Source organism: Perca flavescens, chromosome 4 (assembly GCF_004354835.1).
Source record: "Perca flavescens isolate YP-PL-M2 chromosome 4, PFLA_1.0, whole genome shotgun sequence".
Taxonomy (NCBI): domain Eukaryota; kingdom Metazoa; phylum Chordata; class Actinopteri; order Perciformes; family Percidae; genus Perca; species Perca flavescens.
Window position 1 is genome coordinate 17881659 of NC_041334.1, and position 23868 is coordinate 17905526.

General features: G+C 38.9%; 1 long non-coding RNA gene across 2 annotated transcripts; it reads right to left on the bottom strand.

Moving 5' to 3' along the window:
* Nucleotides 1–591: 591 nt before the first annotated feature.
* Nucleotides 592–23868, bottom strand: LOC114554425 (uncharacterized). Of its 2 annotated transcripts, XR_003692416.1 has the most exons (4): nt 23766–23868; nt 23530–23647; nt 21143–21261; nt 592–2013 (listed from the first exon to the last, which is right to left on the bottom strand). It is a non-coding gene; the product is annotated as an uncharacterized LOC114554425 (long non-coding RNA). The 2 variants fall into 2 exon arrangements; XR_003692415.1 differs by having other exon boundaries at nt 23530–23868.

Consider the following 23868-nt stretch of genomic DNA (forward strand, 5'->3'; position numbering starts at 1 on the left):
ACAAAGCCATTTCAGGGTCCCAAGCACAATTCGATCTTCCCTCACCCTTTTTAAAACATAAGAACTGAATTGCTGCCACACAATGCTTTTAAAAACAAGTGATACCTCTTCCATACAGGAGATCTGTGTGGTGCCTTAATCAGCTGTTATAGTGGGAAGGGGGGTACATGAAACACAGGCCCCCACTTGGATTGAATTAGGGACTTAAGGCCCAGACACACCTACCAGACAGCCGACCCTCGGCAGAAAAGGCAGTTGGACTGATCAGTCTCCCCAAGTTGGTCAAAAAAGTGCGTCGGAACACACCAAAGCACCGAGACATAATACATCTCCATAACAGCAGGTGGCACTAATCTGTATTGTTGCCCAAAAATGAAAACCAGCAGCTGAACGAACAAGTCACGTGGGTCTGGTTTCTCCGGAAATTCAAAGACAGACTGTCATGGCGGCTTGTTCAGAATACAAGCTCATATTGTACTAAAATAGTTCACCGAAACGTGTTTCTGAAAACATTATAGGCCATGCAGTTGCTGAATCGGTCTTCATTTCAGATCAACAAAGGTCAGTTTAAAAGATTTTCGTCAGATTTTAAGAGACTCTAGTCACGCTCATTCCGCTCTCCGTTTCCGAGTTAGCACTCTACCAATCAGATGGGTTATTTGAGTCCAACTGCTGGCAGTGCCCGCCCCTCCGATTATACATGTCAAATCAGCCAAGATGAAGGCCGATGGCCCCTCCGACGGATGATGGCATGGAACACACATCGAACAGACTCGAGTCACTGACCTCGCCAGACTGTCCAACTGCCGATTATCGGCTCGGTGTGTCTGGACCTTTAGACACTTAGTGATCACAGCTGCCTTTGTTAGTCTTATAGAGGTTTCTGATGGAGTGGAGGTGAGTAACAATAAATTGCAGAATGACATGAATGCTTTGTCTATTTTTTTCCGCAATCTGCAATATTTCACCTTTTAAAATGTTTAAATGCTGAAATTGAAAATATGCATTTTCTCCATTTGTAAAATAGTTGTCTTGCTCTTTAAGATTAGTCAGGTAGTTGGTTCCATAATGGTTCAATAACAAATAACAATTGCATTCTTTATAGAAATGCCTGTGTGAAACGCTGACGATACCACTCATTTACTTAAACCATATCTACTAACTCGGCTGTATGCTGGTGGTGCTTAGTGTTGTCACCTGACCATACTGAACATTTGTCTCATTGTGGTTGGTACTGAAGAGTGCTGTTGTTCAGCGATTTGTTACCACAAAGCACTCGATGCTCATCTCAAGGCAGCCTGCAGATACTGTGCCTGCAGGCTGTTTTATAAATTAGTCTACAGTACACTTGTGGATTTCACAAGCGTGATTGTGAAGTTTGTTTTAACATTTTTACAATGTATGTTTTTTTTAAGTTAACTAATACTAAAAATCATTAATGTCGTTTTTTTGAGGAGAGAAATTCTACAGTATGCTCTGAATGTAATGTCATAAATATAATCAAGCTGTACATGCAGAAGACTAACACACCATATGAACTGCCCACAATGTCCTGAATCTCCCCCTAAGCTGTTTGACGTACAGATGATCTGCAGCTACACGGCCGACAGAATGACCAGACAGCCGAAGGATCACTGTCCACCCTGTGAATCATTTCAGCATTTCTCCTAGCTTTTGCTCCTAACTCCCTCCATCATGCTAAACATGTCAATCAGAGCTTTGTGACAGAACACTCATCTCCCAAGAAGATTATATGTCATCAGAGGATGGAGGAACTTGCAAATCCCACTTTCCTCTCACTGCTCCTGTTGAGGGCTGGAGGGCTGGAGGAGTAGCCTATCTCCTCCTCGGTGATTAAAGTGGGAGATTGAGTGTGTTTGTGCAGCACACAAAGAGGCTCATTACAATGCACTAGCATGTTGTTGGAAATAGCCTTGGCCAGGAGCTGTAATCCAGAATGTGCTTAATGAGGGGCCACCCAGCCTCTTCATGGGCCCAAAGAGTCAGTCAGATCTGGAGGGGAGATAGAGAAACAGCTCTCAACACATCAATCTTCACAGTGATTGAAAAATTATAATAATAGAGCTCGCCGCTGATATGTCGGCCTCTCTGTCCCACAATGCCTTTGCTTTAATGAGATTCATGTCAGATGATTGTTCAAGGGAGAAAATGAGAAAGTATGGAGTGTTACAGGATTGTGCTGGCAACTGATAAACAAAGACAATGCAGGAGAATTCTTGATGAGATGTTATGGTGATTAAGAGAATATAGAAGAGACAATTGGAACCATTACTTCTGTGTCAAGCACTAAAGATAGGGTGGCTTATTTATCTGTGCTGAAAACACTACGCAATATGTCTGTAAAAGTCAACTTTTATTTTAAAAGTTCACTTTTCTTTCAAAAGAAATCGTGAAAAGTGTCAATCTCGTTTGCTACACTAGAATCCACTGCAATACATAAGATTCATGGCATCACTACTACAAACCAAATTCCATCAATCCATCAACAGTGGCGGTGACAGTAATGCAAAATCTCCAAACAAATAGCAGCTGAAAGTGTAAGAGAAAGTCACAATCCTAATGGAAGCAAAAAGCCATTCAACACTTTTTTTTCAAAAGCTTTTAAGAATGGTACAGTGCATGTTTTTATGTAACTTGAGGCAGGAAGTGTGGCAAGAATCATTGCATTAATTGTATTTTTGGGGGTTATTAGTGAATCGACCTTCTTTCTTTCCTCTGCCATGGGAGTCTATGGCAGCCCATAATACCATACAGTAAAAAGTTGGGAAATTTGGCATATTGATTCGGGACAGTCCCATAATTAATTTCACCAAGTTTTAGGTCTGCACCACAGGCAGTCTGGCGCCACGAATGGGTAAAAGTTGGCATTGCATTCATGAGATTGACTATTTGAAATTTGAAAGCGTTTGCCCTTCACAGCCAATCGAAATCGACGGCAAAGCCGCTAAAGAGGAAGTGAACTCATATCTCAGGGAGGCTTTCACTTATCAAAACCAATCTCAATACTTAGACTCATAACCCAATTAGGAGGAGGCTCAAGAAATGTGGAGTCTCTTGACCACTAGGGGGCGCTATATTCACAGGAAATAGGCTCAAATCTCAGCAATGCTTTTACGTATTGAAACCAAACTTAGTATATGGACTCGGGACCCCATTCTGAGGACACACAATAAATGTGGTGACCTTCGACCACTAGGGGGCGCTAGAGTTACAGGAAATTAGCTCATATCTCAGCATTGCTTTCATGTATCGAAACCAAACTTTGTACATGGACTCAAGACCCAATCCCGAGGACAGAAAATAATTTTGTTGACCTTTGATGGGGGCGCTGCAATAAAGAAAGTGAGCTCATATCTCAGCAACGCTTTGATGTACTAATGCTAAACTTGGGCTGAATCCCAATCCTCCCCTTATCCCTTCCCCTTACCCCTAGCCCTTGTCCCTTGAACCAAGAGGCAAGGGCTAGGGGTGAAAACATACCCCTATGAAATGGGACACCACTTGGTTACGGTTAAGTCACCATACAGTATTGATCACAAAATTCCAAGATGATGTATATATTTTACAGTTCTTTTATGTTTACTTTGGTGGTGCAGATGTTCTTATCTGTGTACTACTTAGGTTTGTTTGCAATACATATTTTTAAAAACACTGCATGGTGTGTTGTATATCTGTTTCAGTTATCACTGTATTACAGGCAAAAACATTATATAAAAATACATTATGTTACAGAACCATTATCAACTATTAAAACCATAACTTACATGTCACACACATATATAAAAAGGCACTCAAATGTATAAAACTCAAAAAAGACACGCAAGACCACAAAAAACCTACAGTTATTCAGAAATTCCAGACCACAGTCTGATGCCTGTTAGCCAGGGAACCTTTCCCTCCTGTATCATAACCAACAACAATGTACAGGTACATGAACAGGTATGCATTACAATAATACTGTACCAATACAATAATGAATGGCTACAACATGAATGCATGACTCACTCCCATAGTTGCTTTGCAGCATATTTTGATTTTAGAAACTTCTGCTCGTTTTCAGCCTGAAAGTGGATCATGTGTTGGAGTCCTCAGGCGTCCCTGTGTGATACAGGACACAGGGACGTATCAATGTCTCCAAAACAAGTAGTGTTATGCACTGATATCAAACGAAATTCGCTGCTAATGGAGTTTACTTAACATTGTAGACATGCATGGAGTCCTTTCAAGGCAGATAAATGCGGGACTGTCGTGCAAATAAGCAATGTAGCGTTAACATTAACGTTACTGTTAGCAATGCAAGCTAGCGATTTTTAAAAACGTTTCAATAACAAATATAGTTGCAAATATGTATGTACAGGACTGTAGAGCACAAAACAAGATTTCATATTTTTTAAATCAATTCTTTAAGCCGAAAATACTTAGATTTATGGATCTCTCTGGTCAACCTGGCAGCCATGTTCCTTGTTGCGCAACATATCTGTATACCCCTGGCTGGCCCTGGGCTAGCCAAGTGAGCTTGTGTCCTTACTTGGTCAGAAGGGACCTCTGGCCCTTCCCCTATGCCCTATCCCTTGATCAAGACGAGTATTGGGACAGCACTAGCTCTCACGTGAACATGCACAACAAGGGTTAAGAGAAAGGGTTAGGGATAAGGGGAGGATTGGGATTCAGCTTTGGTACAGGGACTTGGCACTTGATTGTGAGACATTGGTGTAATTTGGCATCTAGGAGCACTGTAACAAAGTAAATGAGCTGATATCTCAGCCATTCTTTATCCAATTGCCATCAAAGTTGCTGTGAGTGCTTGCTCATGCCATGGCAACGCCATTCCTGCTAGTGTACTGCTTGGCTCCCTCATTGCTGCTTGCAGCTATATTTGTGTTAGGTTTGCAACTAAGTAGTGGCAATCTTTTGTAGCTTAACTTTGCTGAAAATAATGGAAACAGTATTGTAGTGGTATTATGCATTTAACAAGTTATATTAAGGTGGGGGGCCACATTGCTGATTATTGTACATTATATAGGCCAATTTAATTTAAGTACTCAAACCTGGTATCATCATTTGATTTTTTTATATATTACTTAGGTGTTATGCCCTCAAAAATCAATAGACTTTTGTTAAGTGAAATGACTTATTTCAGGTCATATAACAAAATCAATCATTCAATCAACATTGTATTGTTATTAATTGTCATTCAAATGCAGATTTGCAATTTTGCAGAATAACTGTAATGGTTAAGCAAAATAATATTGTCAGAAAACAAAACAGGTCTCATTTGAAGATATTCCACGTACAAGTGAGTCCCCAGCCACCAACATTATATGAGACTGTCCATGGAACAATAGCCTGATACATAATTGAGAGAAAATTAGTTTTTTTTTCTCCCTTGTTTTCTTGATACATCTCCCCACAGGAGGGCCTGCATACATATCTCTCAATCCTCGTTTTTGGGGGTCTTTTCAATTAATTTACTTAATGTTTTCATCCCCTGGCTTTTATCTAGTCAAAAGGAACTGCCTCCTTGTTGCCGGGAGACCGGTTGTATTATCACAGTCATTCATCCTTGCCGTGCTCTCCAGGGTCAGTATGTGACTAGAGTACTGTGCACGAAGCTTGTTGTGCAGTGACATACAGCTTGTCCTTCTCAAGTTCCAAATTAGCCGAACAATGACTCGCAACAACAAATAGTTTTAACAACTAAACAGAAAAAGTCAGTGTGAAAGACATTTGCAGCTTAGTTCCAAAGAGATATATAAAAAGTATATAAATAGTAATGGTGTATTCTAACATCAGTAAATCACTGTCATATTCATTTTGAAACAACATAACCAAACCATCAATTAGGAAATTGGCAGTGTTTGCTTGCCTCCACTCTACATTTTACAGGGCTGGATTTTTGTGGAGATTTCTTGGCATGAATCAAATAATTCACACATAAATCTAAGCCTCCCAATCTCCCTGATCGCTCTAAGCTTTCACATTTCTGTGCAATGGCAGGTAAGTTTAAGAAATTAAAGAAAATGAAAAGAAAATTACTTCCAACATGTGTATCCTCTCCTGTTAAACAAGAGAGACGAAGATCCTAAGGGCAGATACACGCTGGCCCTGTGTATCTCCTCAGTAGATGTGTATGCACTATTCAAATCTATAGGTACATATTTTTCCATTTGTGACTTTATGCTTTGATGCAAAGATCCTCGTATTGCCTTTGCACAGTGCTGATGAAATGTCGATTTCTAAGTGTGTTTAGTGATTGTCTTTTAATTTGACATTTACATTCTGTGAAGTAGTGTGACACGGAAATTTGTCTGTAAAAAACAAAACAACAAAAAGATAATAAACACTGTGCAAACCTTGGCATTCCCATTGGTTTCTAGTGTTGTTTCCTTTGGGTGCTGCTGTGGTTTATAGGAGGATGGATTGAGTATAGCTCATGCTGACAATCAGTCATCAACAATCAGCTGTGTGTGCAGTTGGCACATCCACAAAAAGTGATGTTTAAAAGTTTGAGAGATACTCACCAGGCCTGCACACATGGTGTAAATATGCCACTGTAAACGTGCAAGCTCATGCCAACAGCTGCGAGCGGCATGTAGGGGCTTAAGCCACACAGCTTTGAGGACATATGGTCTCCTTGTTGACACACTCTCTAACATTAGGTGCACATTTAGTATTCCTTTTACATTAGTAATGGGCTACAAATGTATCTCAAGTAATTTGACAGGATTGTTAAAAATACTCCTATAGTGCATGTATAGGTCCTTGCGGGATAAATAAAGGCATGTCTTATTCTACTTCGTATAGAGTCCAAAATAGCGGCCCTGTTCATTTTCCTGACTGACTCCATTAAAATCATAACTTATGTAATAGTATTTGAGGTTATCTGTGTTTTCTCTATATGTAACTCTATATTTTCATCAGATTGTATGTGTGTTTTGAACGTCACCATCATCATTTATGGTAATTTTGACATTAATAATGAAAACATTATCTAGTAAATTGATTGGTGGTGAGTGGATGTAGCAAAGCGTTGCCAGGGTTACCAAAGCAATGCCTTTTTCAGTTTAAATGAGCACACCGGTGAATAGAGGGTTTGGCATCAAGGGGGTAAGCGAGCATCCGCAAAGCGTACCTCCTATGGAGACATTTTGATGCTAACAAGCAATCACCTGCCATTAGCATTCCATTGACTGCCATTCATTTTGGCGTCCCTTTGACAGCAAATAACTTTACATCTGAAGCGTTTAAAGATTCTATTTGTCCATTGTTTATTTCTTAAGAAACACGACAATGTATAAAAGGCTCCGTTACCTTGTATCTCACGTTTCTCAAATTACCTTATAGTCAGGAGAAGCTCGCAGGCAGTTTATTAGCAATAATTAGCCTGTACCTATGTTATCTCCTTACATATACCTACGCTATCAGTCTCTGCAAGATTGAATGATTGAGCTTTCTCTTGGCACAGCTACCAGAAGACTTTCAGACAGGTTGCTCACGTCACATCTACGTCATCAAGCTCAGTTTGAGGCTGCGCAGTACGCTCAGCCATCACCGGAAAATTGCTTCTAATAGACTTCACTGGTCTTCGTGGAAGTCTACAGCGTCACTTTGTCCATGCTGGGTACCATCTTTTTTGAAGCTGTTGTACCGATTGGTTTTAGAGTGAATTTTAAAATTTTAACTATTACCTATAGAGCCTTACATGGCCAAGCTCCCTCGTACATCCAGGAACTACTGCACGCACACACTTATGGTCGCTCTTTGAAGTCTTCAAGTCAGGAGCTCTTAATTGTTCCTAGAACACGTTTTAAAACAAGAGGTGATCGTGCATTTTCGGTGGTGGCCCCAGGGCTCTGGAACTCTCTCCCTTTAGCCTTGAGAGCTTTGGATTCTGTGGAAACCTTTAAAAAACACCTGAAGACTCATCTTTTTAGACAAGCATTTTATTAGCCATATAGCTTTGTATTTGTTGTCTTTGCTATGTTTTTGTTTTACTGTAAAGCACTTTGTGACCCCTTTTGTCTGTGAAAGGTGCTATTTAAATAAAGTTTACTTACTTACTTACTTACTTGTGTTGTTTACACCAAAATGTTCACCAATATGTCACTGACACTTTCTACCTGTTTATGAGGCACACCTGTGCAATGTCATGTAATCCCATACAACACCACTGCAATGTAAAGCTTCTTATTATTTTAGCTCTATCAATTGTATGAGCCATAGTTAGTTTGTGTTCTTTTGAGCTGCATTATATTCAATGTTTGTTTCTAATGTTTTGCCCATTGCATTTACACATGACTGAATATGAGCAACAAAGCTCATTATAATTAAGGAAAAAAACGGATGATTTTTAAATTGTTTCTTACTTGACCCAGACACAGAGGACTGTGTCTAGATTTCAGCTAAACTATAATTTATTTAAAATAGGATTAGTCAACAGCATCTTACTGATAATTCTCAGCTCATGCTAAATTAATTACTTTACCGATGCTTGTGGGAAGCAGCATAATGTGAAATATTCTTCTACATTATAAATACGGGAAGGTTAGAAATTTTGTTAAAATATTTGTTGCCAAACAGTAAATCTAAAAAATGCTGTAATATAGAATAACATCCCATCAACCAGAAACTTCCTCCCGTATGATCTCTTTGGAGACCCATTTCACAGTACGACAGAGTGCTTTTCAGAAATTGACTGAAATTAGCTCTGTGCCACAGAACCATAAAAACACAGAGAGGGAGGGAGAGATTGAGTGGCTGGTGGCTGAATGCCAGGTGAAGCTCTCCTGAGAGGGCCATGGGCACCGTGGCAGAAAGATCCAGCCAAAGAGCTTTGTTGTTATAAATCAGATTCACATCCCTATTTTTACTCATCTATAAATCTCATTGGGGAAAAAAGCATTGGAGCCACAGACCCATGGAGGCTTCGTGTAGGCAGGAAATTAGTAGTTACTTCACAGTGCTGCATTGGTTGAACATGCTCTAATGACCATTATTTATTTTATGCTGTCGTCCTGGTCCCAGATTCTAATCTTTAGCAGATCTGTCTAACAAAATGAGAGGATCGTTAGGGAAGGGAGACAGAAAGAGAGAAAGAGAGAGAGAAAGACAAACAGAGGGAGAGAGATGGGAGGCAATTACCATGCTTTGTTAATTGCACTTATTTGCACTTATCATGGCAATTACAGGCCACTGTGAATACAAATACAACAATGGTGATACTGAATGCCGGAGGTAAATTCCTTGGGTGCTGTTGTGGTTAAAAGCTGGATTTGGCAGTATTTCATATACTAGGGGTTGTAATGCAATTATTCAAAGGATTTAATCTTGGTTATACCTTGAATGTCATAGTGCAGCTCTACAGCAGATGATCCATCAGCACACCATAAAGAAATCCATTTACATTATAAAGCAAAAGCTTCTCTCACAGTTTATGAGAACAGCGGTAAACTAGTGATGTATTGTCAGCGTATAAGTGGACAGTCATCTACACAGACTATTATTAGAAGTAATATGAGCATAGCTCATAAGATTTTAGACTGAAAATCACAGGCAATAGTTAGCCGACTCTAAAATATTTAGACAGATAGACATTGATCGAGGTCATACATCTCCCCAGCAAGATGTACGTGCCTCATGACACTAAGATATGTGTACTAATAGGGGCATTTTAAGTTAATGAAATGATATGGAGGATACTGGCTAATGAACCACACAGTTTATGGTAATGATTGGTACTTGTCCATAATTTAACCGACCCTTCCGCTTTGACAAGCATATAATTGATTGCCTGTGCTGAATCTAAGAGGTCCACTCTGTCTGAGTCAGAGTCTGTTTCCAGACATCATCTCAATTCTGAATTATTCAGAGGAACGTCTTTACATTACAGAACATTGATTAGAGTTTATTATTTAATTTTAACCTTTTTGCAAGCATCTACTTTTTTCTCTCTGGACATGGCCAAGCCTAATGATCTGTTTATCTATTTTATCAGTGCAAGGAGAGAATCATCTCACTCACACTCACAGCTGGCTTTAATAAAAATGAATGATGTACAAACACTGATAATTAATTGTGTGGCATAGCCACTTTCCAGCTACTACCGCACCAGCTAACTCAGCAAAGGGCAAATATTGTATGCTGGTTGTCTGTATAATGAAAATGTCTTGTTGGATTTACACTGGATTAAGGAGTTGAAGCTCCATGAGCAAGGATTGTTTTGATCCAACGCAAAAGGTCATTCATACTAAGAATTAATAAATTATAAAATAAAAACCTTTCCTATTGACCCATGTTTTCCCACAGCTTCAATAAAGTAAACCTAGATTGATCAAACTTATTTGTTTTATAAAATGGACAGAGAAAATTGTTGTATCCTTTTAAACTGAAAGCTTCCACTATGACTTATAAATTAAGCAATATGGGATAGTTTATGGGACCAAAGCAAAGTACCATTATGTTTGTTTTGAATAAATTAACAAACAAAACACCAACTCTGTTGCTCTATAAGGCAGGAGCACCAGCAGCCATAATCCTGCACACACCATGCATCAATTATTTTTTTAATGATTTTGTACAATTGGGAGTTCTGGATTAGCAGAGCCAGTCTATCATTTCATTTCATTTTATTTATATAGCACTAGTAAACACAACAGAAGTTGACCACTGTGCTTCACATAACAAGAGTCAGATAAGAAAATAGAATAAAACATCCTTCAGACAACAAAAAGACATAAAAATTTAAAGAAATGCACGCTCCATCATCTCCCATCTCTCTGCCAGGGCTGTTTTCTGTGAGACATGCGACACATCTGGAAGTTTTCTCGGCACTAGTCTCACATTGCCAGACCTTCCTCGACAGCGCTGCAGGTCTAGCTAGTCCACACAACATTCCGGGATAGGAGACAAACATGCTCTGGTTTATTGGCATTTCTTTAAACTAATCACAATCATCTTGGGAGGCGCTAAGCGGCACTTCTGCAAAATAGTCTCGGAAGGAACTTGTTTTGGTGGAACATTCGCACGTAAGGAGGCAAACTCTGGAATTAAAATGGCTGTGGAGTGTGTGAAGAGAATTTTACTCAAAAAAAAGATAAATATAATTTGATTGTTGGTTCTAACTCGAAAGGATGTTTCCCGAATCGACCGTAGTTTAGAATGCCAACACAAAAAAAAAACAAGGTAATGGACATCCGGCAGAACCTCCAGCGGCACCGGAACAATCCCGTAAATAAAACGTCAGCTATATAGACTAAGGCTGCGTCTCATTTCTCTGTCTTACACCTTCCCCCTACCCCTTCGTTTTGCGCGTTCACGTGAGAGTAAGGGCTGTCCCAATACTAATTTTGATCTAGGGGTAGGGCTAAGGGGAAGGGCTAGATACCCCTTGAAACCAAGCAAGGACGCGAGCTTACTTGGCCAGCAAGGGTATCCAGATACGTTGCTCAACAAGGAACATGGCTGCCAGGTCGACCAGAGAGACCCATAAATGTAAGTATTTTCGGCTTAAAGAATTGATTTAAAAATTACCAAAGTCTTGTTTTGTGCTCTACGCAGTCCTGTACATATATATTTGCAACTATATTTGTAATTGAAACGTTTTAAAAAATCGCTAACTTGCTATGCTAACGCTAACATTAACGTTAAATTGCCGATTTGCACAACAGTCCTGCATTTCTCTGCCTTGAAAGGACTCCATGCATTTCTACAGTGTTAACTTAACTCCATTAGCAGCAAATTTCGTTTGATATATTGACTTGCTTTTTAGACACATGCTTTACATATACCGTCCTGTATCACACAGGGACGCCGGAGGAAACCCAGCAGCTGATCCACTTTCGGGCTGAAAACGAGCAGTAATCATGTGTAATTCATTCATTCATTCATATAATGTTTTTGCCTGTTATGTTATGATTTTTGTTAACAAAGAAAGTGTTTCTGAACATCAATGACATTCAAAACAGTGATAACTGAAACGGATATACAACACACCATGCAGTGTGTATAGAAATATTTATTGCAAAAAAAACCTAAGTATGTATGATGATGTAACCAAGTGGCGTCTCATTTCATAGGGGTATGTTTTCACCCCTAGCTCTTACCACTTGGTTTCAAGGGACAAGGGCTAGGGGTAAGATGAGAAATGAGATTCAGCCTATCTCTGCACTGTTCGGAGTGCTTTAATAAACCGGTTCACGCGAGAACTTAACTCTTGTCTGTGGAACATTACTTTCATTAAGCATGTGTTGCATATATTATATATATATATATATTTATTAGGGCTGTCAATCGATTAAAAAAAATTAACTAATTAATTGCACAATTTGCTGTAATTAATCGCGATTAATCGCTTTTTTAAATTGAGACTGAAGCTTATAATAATGGATATTTAAATGCTAAATCATTTAACTTTGCAAATATGAAGAAAAAACCAAACAAGGAAAGGTTCTGCTAAGTTCAGAATGTTTAATATCTTTCAGAACAACAGCAGCAACAATTTGGCTTATTTAGTCCTGCTGAAGGCTGCTGAAACGGCTAGAAACTGTACGACTTGAGAGCAGATTTTTGTCACCGTCCCCGGCTGTCACCTGCTCTCGTCTACTTTACAGGCGAGGTGCAGTTCATCTCCAACGAGGCTATGTTCAGTTGGCGGCAGGGCAGTCGGGACTCACCCGGAAATGGCGAGCGGAGTGAGGTGACTAGTCTCAAAATCTGACGAAAATCTTCTAAACTGACCTTTGTTGAGCTGAAATGAAGACAGATTCAGCAACTGCACGGCCTATTTCTCGCTTAAAATGTTTTCAGAAATATGTTTCAGTGAACTATTTTAGTACAATATGAGATTGTATTCTGAACGGCCGCCATGACAGTCTGGCTCTCAATATCCGGAGAAAACAAACCCATGTGACGCGTTCGTCCAATCAGCTGCCGGTTTTCATTACTTGGGCAACAATATAGAGTAGCGCCGCCTGCTGTTATGTAGACGTATTACGTTTCTCAGCCGCCACATGAAGTAAACAAACACAGCTGCGTTAATTTCGTTAATTTTTTTTAACGAGTTAAATATTAAAAGATTAACGCAAAAATTAACGCGTTAATTTTGACAGCCCTAATATATATATATATATACACATACATACATAACTGAATAAATGGATTGCCAAAGACAGAATTATGCAGCACACTTGACATTGGTTTATTTTTAGCCCAAAAACGCATCCAAAAGTTCAGGCATCAGTGGCTTATTTAGATACATTAGTTTCATTGAAAGTCACAACAGACAGAGTCTCGCATTGCCAGATCTACACAGCGCTGAGTCAGAGCTGGAGTAAGGTGTTGCTACATCACACATGCATACATTCTAGGATAGCAAACGCTCTGGGTTGTTTGCATTTCTTTAAACCAATCACAATCATCTTGGGCAGCACTAAGCTCCAGACGCAGCAAAATAGTCTCGGTGAAGGAACTTTGGTAGCACTTTATAATAACTATCCATAATTCATCATTTATTAAGCATTAGTGAACTATGTATGAAAAATTAATAAGTAACAAACCATTAACTAATAGTTAACTAATGCTTAATAAATGATGAATTATGGATAGTTATTATAAAGTGCTACCGGAACTTTTTTAAATATATTTTATTAAATGAAGCTGTTTACACAATACAGTAAGGTAAGCTATTTAAATTAGCTGGATGGTGGGTTAAAATCCCACTCTGGAATCATTTTAAAGTATGTTAAAATACTGTTATGATTAATATTTTATTTCACATGGTTTACCCACTTAAAAAGTTAAAAAAAAATGCTGCTCATGTCTGCACTATGTTGAGACTCATGCAGTGACTAGTACATTCTAGCATCTGGATGACCGGTGAAAGAGCCGTGTGCATCAAGATCACTAGAAACAGTGGAGGGATTTAGCCATAGTCTACATGTTTGAGCACGCTCTGCAACTACAGTTTAGGTGTCCTTTCTGAACTCGGTGTCAGTCTGTTGTGCACTAGCACACGCGACTAGCAGACGTATCAGAATGGTAAGTGCAGTTAGCATCGGGGGGTCCCAATAGATAAACTCCAGAGACAAAGGAGTACTATAATTGAGAAAGAGCTAATACTGGATCACAATAGACTTAGAAAATGTTAATGATTTGTTTAGATATGTTTTACAGATGATTTTAAAGTCTGATCTTTATCTCAGACTGCTAACCCTCAAGCTTTGTCAGGCTGTATAAACACAGTAAATCAACCAATGTCACAATAGCATTGGACAAATATTTACAATGCACACTTGATCCAATAACCTCCCCTCTTAAGGAACCACAAAATTCAATTTCTAAAAATATGACTTAAAATCCCTGAGCAGAAAAGCTTGTCAATCGAAAGCCAAAAAAACAGGAGCTGGCAGCACTTGTTCTTGGTTGAAGCCAAGGCACAAATACCAAAAAAAAAAAAAAACTTTTGTATATGTCCTAGCAATTGCTATTTATCAGTATTTTTTGTGTGTTTGGTGTTTGATTGAGATGCCTTAGATGCAGACAACTGAATGAATGAATAAATGAATGCCAAATGTCAGATATAAATGTTCACTATCCAGTTTTTTTAAACAGCTATGCACTAAAACACAAACCCTTCCACACTCATGAAAATGATGTTGGACCTCTTTGATGTACATATCTGCAATGACGTCCTCATTATTCTTCATACAAAAAGAGAATAGATCAAAAAGTAGAGAAGAGAGGGGGATCAAGGGACACATGAGACTGAGTAATAACCTTGCCAAAGGCATTAATTGTCTGTGTGTGTGTGAGAGAGAGAGAGAGAGAGAGAGAGAGAGAGAGAGAGAAAGAAAGAAAGAAAGGGAAAAGAAAAAGAAAAGAGGAAGAAAGAAAGACTTGGCTGTGCGTGTGTATGTGTGTGTGTGTGTGTGTGTGTGTGTGTGTGTGTGTGTCCACAACCGATCCAATATTAAGACCGGATATCGGTCCCGATATTGACAAAATAGCTGGATCGGGGATGGGAAAAATTAACAGATCCACCGGCCGATCCAGTTTTTGATACAGTGTATTATTAATTCAACAACGGTATCGGATATCGACAGATACACAAAGCCCAGGCATCAGTATCGGTATCAGGACTGAAAAAAATCTGTGCATCCCTACTCATGAATGGGTTTGTATGATAAATTACGAAAACTTGTGCACAACAATGTGTATGATATCCTACGAAATACACATGACAGTCAAGTTTAGCCGAGAAAAGGTTACTGTGAGCTTGCTACAGAGCACGTTTAAGCGGCCGTTGCAGTCAAGTTTAGCTAAAACAAGGTGACTGAGCCGGGTAGAGAGCACCGTGAGGTCCTGATCGACTTAGCAGCATAACCGTCATACGGTGACAAGAGTTAAGTTTAGGCACCAAAACGAGTAGTTAAGATTAAAAAGAGATTGTTGCCCCCTTAAGTAGTACTCCCGGGACACAAACATGCATTTACTGGGTGATAGTCTTATGGTTTCCCCGGGATGGAAACTCAGCTCCCCCGCTTGAAAGCCATGTTTTTTTTTTAAAGACCTCATCCCTACTTTATGCAGACCCGAACGGTCTTATACAGCAGCCCTCAACGTGGTGCATACGGCAACAAATACATGGATGTGTACATACTACGGTGCATTACATTTTGTAGCTATGTACGAATGGTTCATGAGAGCAGCCTGGTTGGGGCAGGCAGTTGGTTGGTGTGGGCAGACCGGCCAGCTGAGACAGCTTATAGACATCGCAGCGTCCAGACACACACACACACACACACACACACACACACCCATGTGGAGAGGAGCTGTAACCTTCCCACCATGGGGTCTTGCCTGTTGCCTTCACATCACTTAGCAAACTGCTTGAACTCTTTTGTAAAAGTAATTAAATTTGTCAGGGTGTAGGAGGAACAGAGCAGCCATTTAGAGGAAACTTCAGTGGTAAACATGCCAGACTGAGCTTGTGTGGTCTGCATTAAATAAACATCAAAGCAAATTAAAAAAAAAAATAAACTTTTGCAGAAAAACCTCAATTCGCAAAATGGAAAACTACTAAAGAAAATTGTTTAAAAGTTGTGCTGTATAAACATTTCTTGCCACAAAGCCTCCTTTGCAATATTGAAAATGTAAGATGGTAATTTTATTATTTCCACATCAAAATTTCATAGACTTTAAGTAAGTAGAACCCACTATATCGCTGTAAATATTACATGAGCCAGGTCATTGAGAAAGTAATTGGCTTGGATACTGGTCCACTGTCTCTGCTGAGATTTATAATGTTGACTTACTATACAAGACAGAGAGGGTAATCACTGAGACAGTTTATCCTAAAGCTCCATCTGTCTCTCACCCTCCAACATTGGGCAAGGGGTGCAATTGTTTTAGGGCAAAACAGGTGTCAACCTAAATCAAGTTGGAATGCTTCATGGATAAAAAGGCCGAACAGGAAACAAAATGGAAGATTCAATCTATTGAAATTAGATCCAGCAAGAATCTAATGCTTCATTTCGTATGCATTTTGTTGTATTTCCTTTTCATCTTTTTCCAATTCATCTTCCTCTCTCGCCAAGTCTCCCTCACTTGCTCTCTCCAGGTTTTAGCTGAAATTAAATTGATTTGCATAATGAAAGGGGATCAAATTTACTGTACAGAAGTAAAATAGAAATAAAAAAGGACTTTCCTCCTAGCGCAGATGGGGTATGAGCCACAAGAGGAAGGGAGAGGTGAAAGAAAGAAACAATAAAATGCAATTATACAGCTTCAATAAACCCATAATTCCAGCACGTACAAAAATACCCAGATAGGCGGTTCACATTATTTCATTCGACAAAGCTATAAAGACTTATTCAAAGCCGCAGCGAGCCTTACAACACCACAAATTCGCTAAATGCTGGGGTTAAAAAAAAAGGAAATTAGAATGTCGCTAACCCTTGTGACAGTCTCCACTTTCTACGTAGGTGTTATTACTAATTACATTTCTATTATGATGGTAATGCTTGGCAACCTTTAACAAAGAATCTCATCTAATTATTCTGTCATTTGTTATATGTCTGTTCTGGGTACCATTGTGAGGGTGGGATAAAATAAATATAACAGAGATGAGAGAAATTGTCAAAGTCAAATCATGAAGTCAAAATGTTCACTAGTGAATTCAGTTAGTTAAATTAGTTTTGATTTAAAATATATATTTAGAATTTGCTAACTTGCTATTTTTCCGGGACCGGTATAAGCCCAAAACTACAAAATACTGTACTTTGCAGATGCATTCATGTCAAATCAATGAACTTGATGAACTTTGTTCTTGGATCATACTCTACATAAACATATCAGACTTTCAATTTGTTGCTCTATAGGGTCTGATAAATCCATTTCAACTCAACTGAAGGAGAACAGTCTTTAAAGCGTCTCAAAGGATTGATATCTATAGAGCTGCTGCAGTTTCCCTCCACCAGGGCCTCTCCCCTCTGCTGCCGTGCAGTTAATAATGTATGAAGGCTAAGTCTTCATGTCTGCTTCCTCTCTTCATTGCTGAAATGTCAGGTGAATAGAAAGGAGTAGGAGGAGTGATAACAAATCCTTACAGCATAGCACGCCATTTTAAGCAGCAATGCAAGCTTCCTATCTAAAGTACACGCAGTCATGCACACAAACATACCTGCACATTTTCCTGAGCTGTTATTCTTTAAAGCTCCTGAAAACTTTTTTTAGCTTTTACACCTTAGTATTTCACTATTTATAAGTAAATATTCATAAAGAAATCCAGGGAGAACATGCAATTGAACACAGAAATGCCCCCAACTGGCCAGCTGTACTATTCATTTTTATTAAACAGGATCTCTTCCTTTTCTAATTAACGGATGTATTTATTGTTAAGCCACTGGAATGACTATAGCTCTACCTAAATTAGGTGGTCCCTTATTAATGCAGGCACATGTGATTTTTAATCAAAGATTGGGGCTAAGGCTGGCCATGGCTCTCTTAAGTCTATTGTTGGAGTAGCCTCTTCAGAGTCTCAAGCCCCTTTATTGAGATGACCTTATGAGATCTACTGCTCATGAATAGCAATGAATCGTAACAGCATCAATGACATTTCTATTACCAAAGCCGTAACAAATTTTTGACAACACAATGCTCATTCATGTGAGACACAAAAGTGTGTCACATACCCTGTACATTACTTTTCCTTTATCTTCACAGCATCTGTTATACCAAATGCTGTTTAATGGCCTATTTTAACATGAGTGTGAAAACAAAGTGTTGGCGAGCATATTAAACTGGCACACAAGCCTGTTATCCCTGCTCAGTTACCATTTACTGGAGTTTATCTAGCATTGCTATTTTATATTAAATGCCACTTCAAGTGATTGGTCATTGTTGTTTTGTAGCACATGTCTGTAGGGCCACTACAAAAATGTCTGTCTGAATAATCAATCAAGAGGGAGGGAGCAAAAAATTTAAAAAAACACATTTAGTATTCACACAAAAATATATATATATATATATATATATATATATATATATATATATATATATATATATATATATTCTTTTTTATTTTTTATTTTATGGAGAAACACAGTAAGACAGCGCTACCCTTGCCCTTGACGAGTTTGGTACTTTGTCAACCCTGAGCTGATTTACGGTCTCCATTTAGAAGACAATTGATCCAGCCGGGGCAAGAAATTGTAGAGGATGGTGGGAGAACACCTCAGCATGGAGTGATATATGCTCTATCTGCGTCTTCCTACCATTACATTAGAGACTCATACAGTATGGCTTTAGGCATGGGAGACTCAGTCTACCTCCCTGTGGGAAAAGAGACGAATGCTTCTACATCTCCCAGTAGGGAGATCAACTACCTGGACACCCATTAATTTACCCATAAATTTTAAATGTGAACATCACTGATGAAGTGCTGCATGTTCAATAAAACAACTTTTGACATGTAGGTATGGGCCTGTGTGTCTCCCTGTATAAGTCTTTGCAAGGTGCTGGTTAAAGTAAATGGCTGGATGAGATCATATTAGTATGCACAACGTGTTGAAGGGACTGGATCCAAATCTGCAGACTCGTTCCTGTTGCATGGGGCTTGAAGGGCAAATAAAAGTAGCTTTTTGTTGTGGGGGCATGATGACATCAAACAAAGTCTTCAGCTTTTTCTTAATGTGGCATTTTATTTAATTGTATTTTTGAAATATAGATGCCAAGGGGTCTCCTGGTAGGTGACAAGTGAATTTTTTGAAAGCATTTATGGTAGATGTGATGACAGTTGATGTGAGCTCAGATTGAGTGATGTTCTTAGGTAGAGAGGTATCGTCTAAAAGCTCTGGTGGAACCTCAGAGAGTGCAAGGCCACAGAAATAGGATATCAAGGTTATCTTCAAAAGAGATATGAGAGTGGATCAAACCACCTTTCTAACTGTGTAAACATGCTAGTTAGAGTGTCGGCTTTTCTCCTCACTTCTGGTTTGCCAGAAATAAAAAAGACAAGGTGCGAGAACGAAAAACAGGTTTCTTACTAAAATTTCAGTATTAAAAGGAAGATTCATTATTCTCTGACCAGACACCCATTTTATATGTTATTCTCAAAGTAAATCATATTCAACATGCAATGCACATTTCTTTCAAAAGGTCTCTCTATGCATGTTGTTTTTGTCTATACCTGCAGGAACTGCATGGAAAGTAGCTTGTAACTAAGTCTGGTACAAAACAGTTTTCTTCTTCCTTAACATTAATGTTTTTTATTCATACATGTAGTCCCCAGAAGATTAAAATAAGAGAAAAAAAAAAAGAATACAAATACCAGCAAGTGCAGCTTATGGTAAAAGAAGTCGTGTTCACAAATTCTCTATGTTTGTGACAGTTTGTTTCCTGCCCATAATGCTCAGGGGAACAATGTGAGTAACACTACAATGGCTTGCTGCCACATATTTGTGCATGTTAGCAATGCGTAAAAATCAATGTATGTATGTATGTATGTATGTATGTATGTATGTATATATATATATATATATATATATATATATATATATATATATATATATATATATATATATATCTTAACCTCATGCATGTCAAGCTGTAAAACAATGCACTTCACACTACCCACACAAGCCACATAGTCAAGAGACTATACCGCACTGATGTTCTCCACATTGTTTAGTGAGGCCTCAGTGAGATGTCCTCCTTTATTTAAAGTGACAGAGATGCTGTAGAGGCAGACTCAAATGTAGTAACAACAGAGACAGCGTCAAATCAATTGTCTGCTACACTGCAATACGTTATAGAGGAGTCACCACTGACCTCTAAATCAGGTCTATGCACTTTAAGTTGAGCAGTCAATTCTAAAACTAAGAGTAGGTACAGCTTTTAGAATCTTAATTTCTCTGAGCTATGAGTATGATCCCTGTTATGCCCAGAGAGATGTGCTTCATTGTAGTAACTAATCGCCAAACCATTGTGTTGGGTATGGATTTTAAAACCCTTTGATAAGGAGTACCAACAACAACAACAATCTAAAAACTTGGTTCAGAGCTCTGTTTTTTCAATCTGCCTCATTCAATGAGCAAAGCTATTACTGACTGAACAAATACAAACAAAAAGACAGACAGAGGAGTTCCCCCAGCCAACACACAAAAAAAACAACAACTACGAACTAAGGCACATTTTTCATTTAAGTTTTAACTGCACAATTAGGCTACTCTTCAACATTACATTCAGACTAGAGATTTTTTACTTGGACTGGAACAAAAGGTACATTAAAAATATAAAGAACCCATGGCTTCACCCCTCCTACAAATCATACTTGGTAAAGGTCCAAATTGCCAACACCTGGTGGAGTATTGATCATGTGCACCTGCTAATGAGAGCACTACACAGTAATGTACCCTCTGGCTATTCCCTAGACCTGAAATAGACCTAAATATGATGGAATTAAAGAGAAAAGGGGGAAAAAGAGTGAGATAGGCAAGTAATTATGTAAGAAGCAAATATTTTAGTTATTTAGATATGTATACAGACGGGTCCAAAGATGAAAAGGATAAAGTAGGCATATGAATTTATATACCATCAACAAATGTTAACATAGGGAAAAGAATACCTGATCAGCTGTTTAAATGCAGCAGAAATGATGGCAGTCATCATAGGCCTACAGTGGGTGGAGGAAGTAAGCCCAGACAGAGTGGTATGCTGTGTTGATTTGATAGCTGTCCTTCAGTCCTAAGAGTGGAAGAAAATATTAAAGCGTGCAGAAAACCCTTAATAGACAGGGTGTGTTTAGAGGAAACATAAGGGAGGAGACAGCTTTAACTAGACTAAGGTTTGACCACACAGGATTAAATAAAACTTTGTTTTTGCCATGGAAATTGTTATCAGATGAATGCTCTGAATGCAAAATACAGAGAATGCGGAACATATCCTCATGCAATGTGGAAAGTATAGGAAAGAGAGGCTAAGATTAGCTCAAGAGATTAGTAAGGCAGGAAGAGAATGGAACCTTGTGGGTATTCTGAGAACAACAGAAGGTGGGGTACAGGACACAGAAAGCAGTTGTGGAATATTTGAAGGAGATAGGATTATATTATAGAATTTAGTGAGTTATGTTTTGATTGTATCTTTTTGTTTTTGTTTTAATGATTATTAAATTAAGTAGTTATTTACCTAATGATGTAAAGTAGTCCAGGGACAATATGTCATTCTACATACTCCGGTAGAGTAGTTGGCGGTATGCACCTTATAAGTAATGGTTGCAACCCACCATAAAACCAAAAGAAGAAGAAGAAGAAGAAGAAGAAGAAGAAGAAGAAGAAGAAGAAGAAGAAGAAGAAGAAGAAGAAGAAGAGAGCATCATCAACTTCACATTGTGTAACCTTTTTAACTGCTTTAAAAACCATTTTGATGCTACTCTGACTTGTCATAGGGAGAATGGTCCCTCCGTAATTCCTGGTGACAGAGGAAAATAAAAACCTGACAGACAGACGGCAAGCTGCCATGCTGTTGCACTAGTAATATTAGCTGGCTTGCCATGGCTTGTGTTGTTGCATTTGCTTGATATTTGGCTGTGTAAGCAAAGTTGTCTACTCGCTAGTTTTTGACCATAAGTAATGTAATCATAACAAATGCATGTCTATAGTTACGAGAGCGGCGTATAAGTGAATTACACTCTCAAACTGTAGGGGCGCCAAATTGCTAAAAGTACTTGCTTTAATTCTTGATTAAAAAAACATCAACAAATTAGGATTTAGTAATCTAGAATATTAGCTGATTCAGGAAAAGAGAGTTATAGAGTCTTTTTTTAATCATTATCATAAGCCTGTGTAATTGCCATTCACTTCGATGACAACAAATGAAACTTGCTCTAGCTCCCTAAATATCAACCATTTAAGAGGCTAAACACATTATACTATGTACAATCCTCATGTGCAGCAGGCTTGCTGTCAGTGCTAGATAATACTGTACATGTGAGGTATGTGACGTAGCAAGAAGCTCACTTGAACCAGACTTCAATGACAATGACAAAACAGGAAAGTTGGACATTTTTGCACAAAGTCCTCCTATGATTTGTCAATGTGCAGAGCTGGACTGGGGTAAAGAATCAGCCCTGGTCTTTTGAGAACTAGACCTGACCACCACAATCAGCCGGACACCACCCATCCTTGCACTCCCCTTCTACACAAGAACATACAGTACCAGCAGGGGTCAAAATTAGCACCATTTACCAGCCAAATGCTGGTGGAGTTGATTCACTCACCAGCCAAAAAACAATGGTAATCTATTGAGTGGTAAAATTTGAACATTTACTAGCCATTTGGCTGGTGGGCAAAAAGTTAATTTTGAACCCTTGCATACCAGCCGATACCACCCCCTAGTTCAATTCAATTTCAATTCAATTTTATTTATAGTATCAAATCATAACAAAAGTTATCTCGAGACACTTTACAGATAGAGTAGGTCTAGACCACACTCTATAAATTCCAAAACCCCAACAATTACAGTAATTCCCTCAAGAGCAAGCATTAGCAGTGGCTATTGCGACAGTGGCAAGAAAAAACTCCCTTTTAGGAAGAAACCTCGGCAGACCCAGACTCTTGGTAGGCGGTGTCTGACGGGCCGGTTGGGGGCGTGATGAACAGTGGTGATAACAGTCACATTAGAAGTCACAGTGACTTCGAAGGTTATCGTGGAAGTTCATGTCATAGCAGGGCACATCGTGTCATACTGAGTAGTGCAGTCTCCTATACCGGATCCTGACTACTCTGTGCATAGGAACATCACAGCAGGGCGTTGCGGGATGTAACGTGGCACTGCAGAGCACGGGTGGATGCTGCGGATGCAGCAGGACGCAGCAGGATGCGGCCGGGAAATGCAGAGAATTGCAGAGCATAGCTCTGCGAAGAAGAAACATAAGGACTCCGGGGAGTAAACTCCCCAGAGCTAGTCTGTCTAGTACTGCTACTTAGCTAAGTGGTAAGATAGTATGATACTCACTGAGTCAAAAAGGCTGCCTGGTTCATGATGGCAATACAGCTGAAGGTTGAGGTTGGAGCATGGGTGTCATGATGTCTTCAACAGTAAACAGCTAACAAGTCTATAAGTTAAGCTAAAGCTGCATTTTGTACACAGAAACTTGTGTTATAGTGGAATGTGGACAAATCAGAAAGCTATAGTATTATGTTTGCAATTGCCTTAGTTTGCTAACTCATAACTAACATTAGCTTACTTACAGCAAACTTGTCCTCACTGGTAGACATGGGTTGCTAAAACAATCATTTGACATGGTTAAATCTCGTGTTTTAGCTAGCTACAGGTATTTTGTGGAGAATTGTT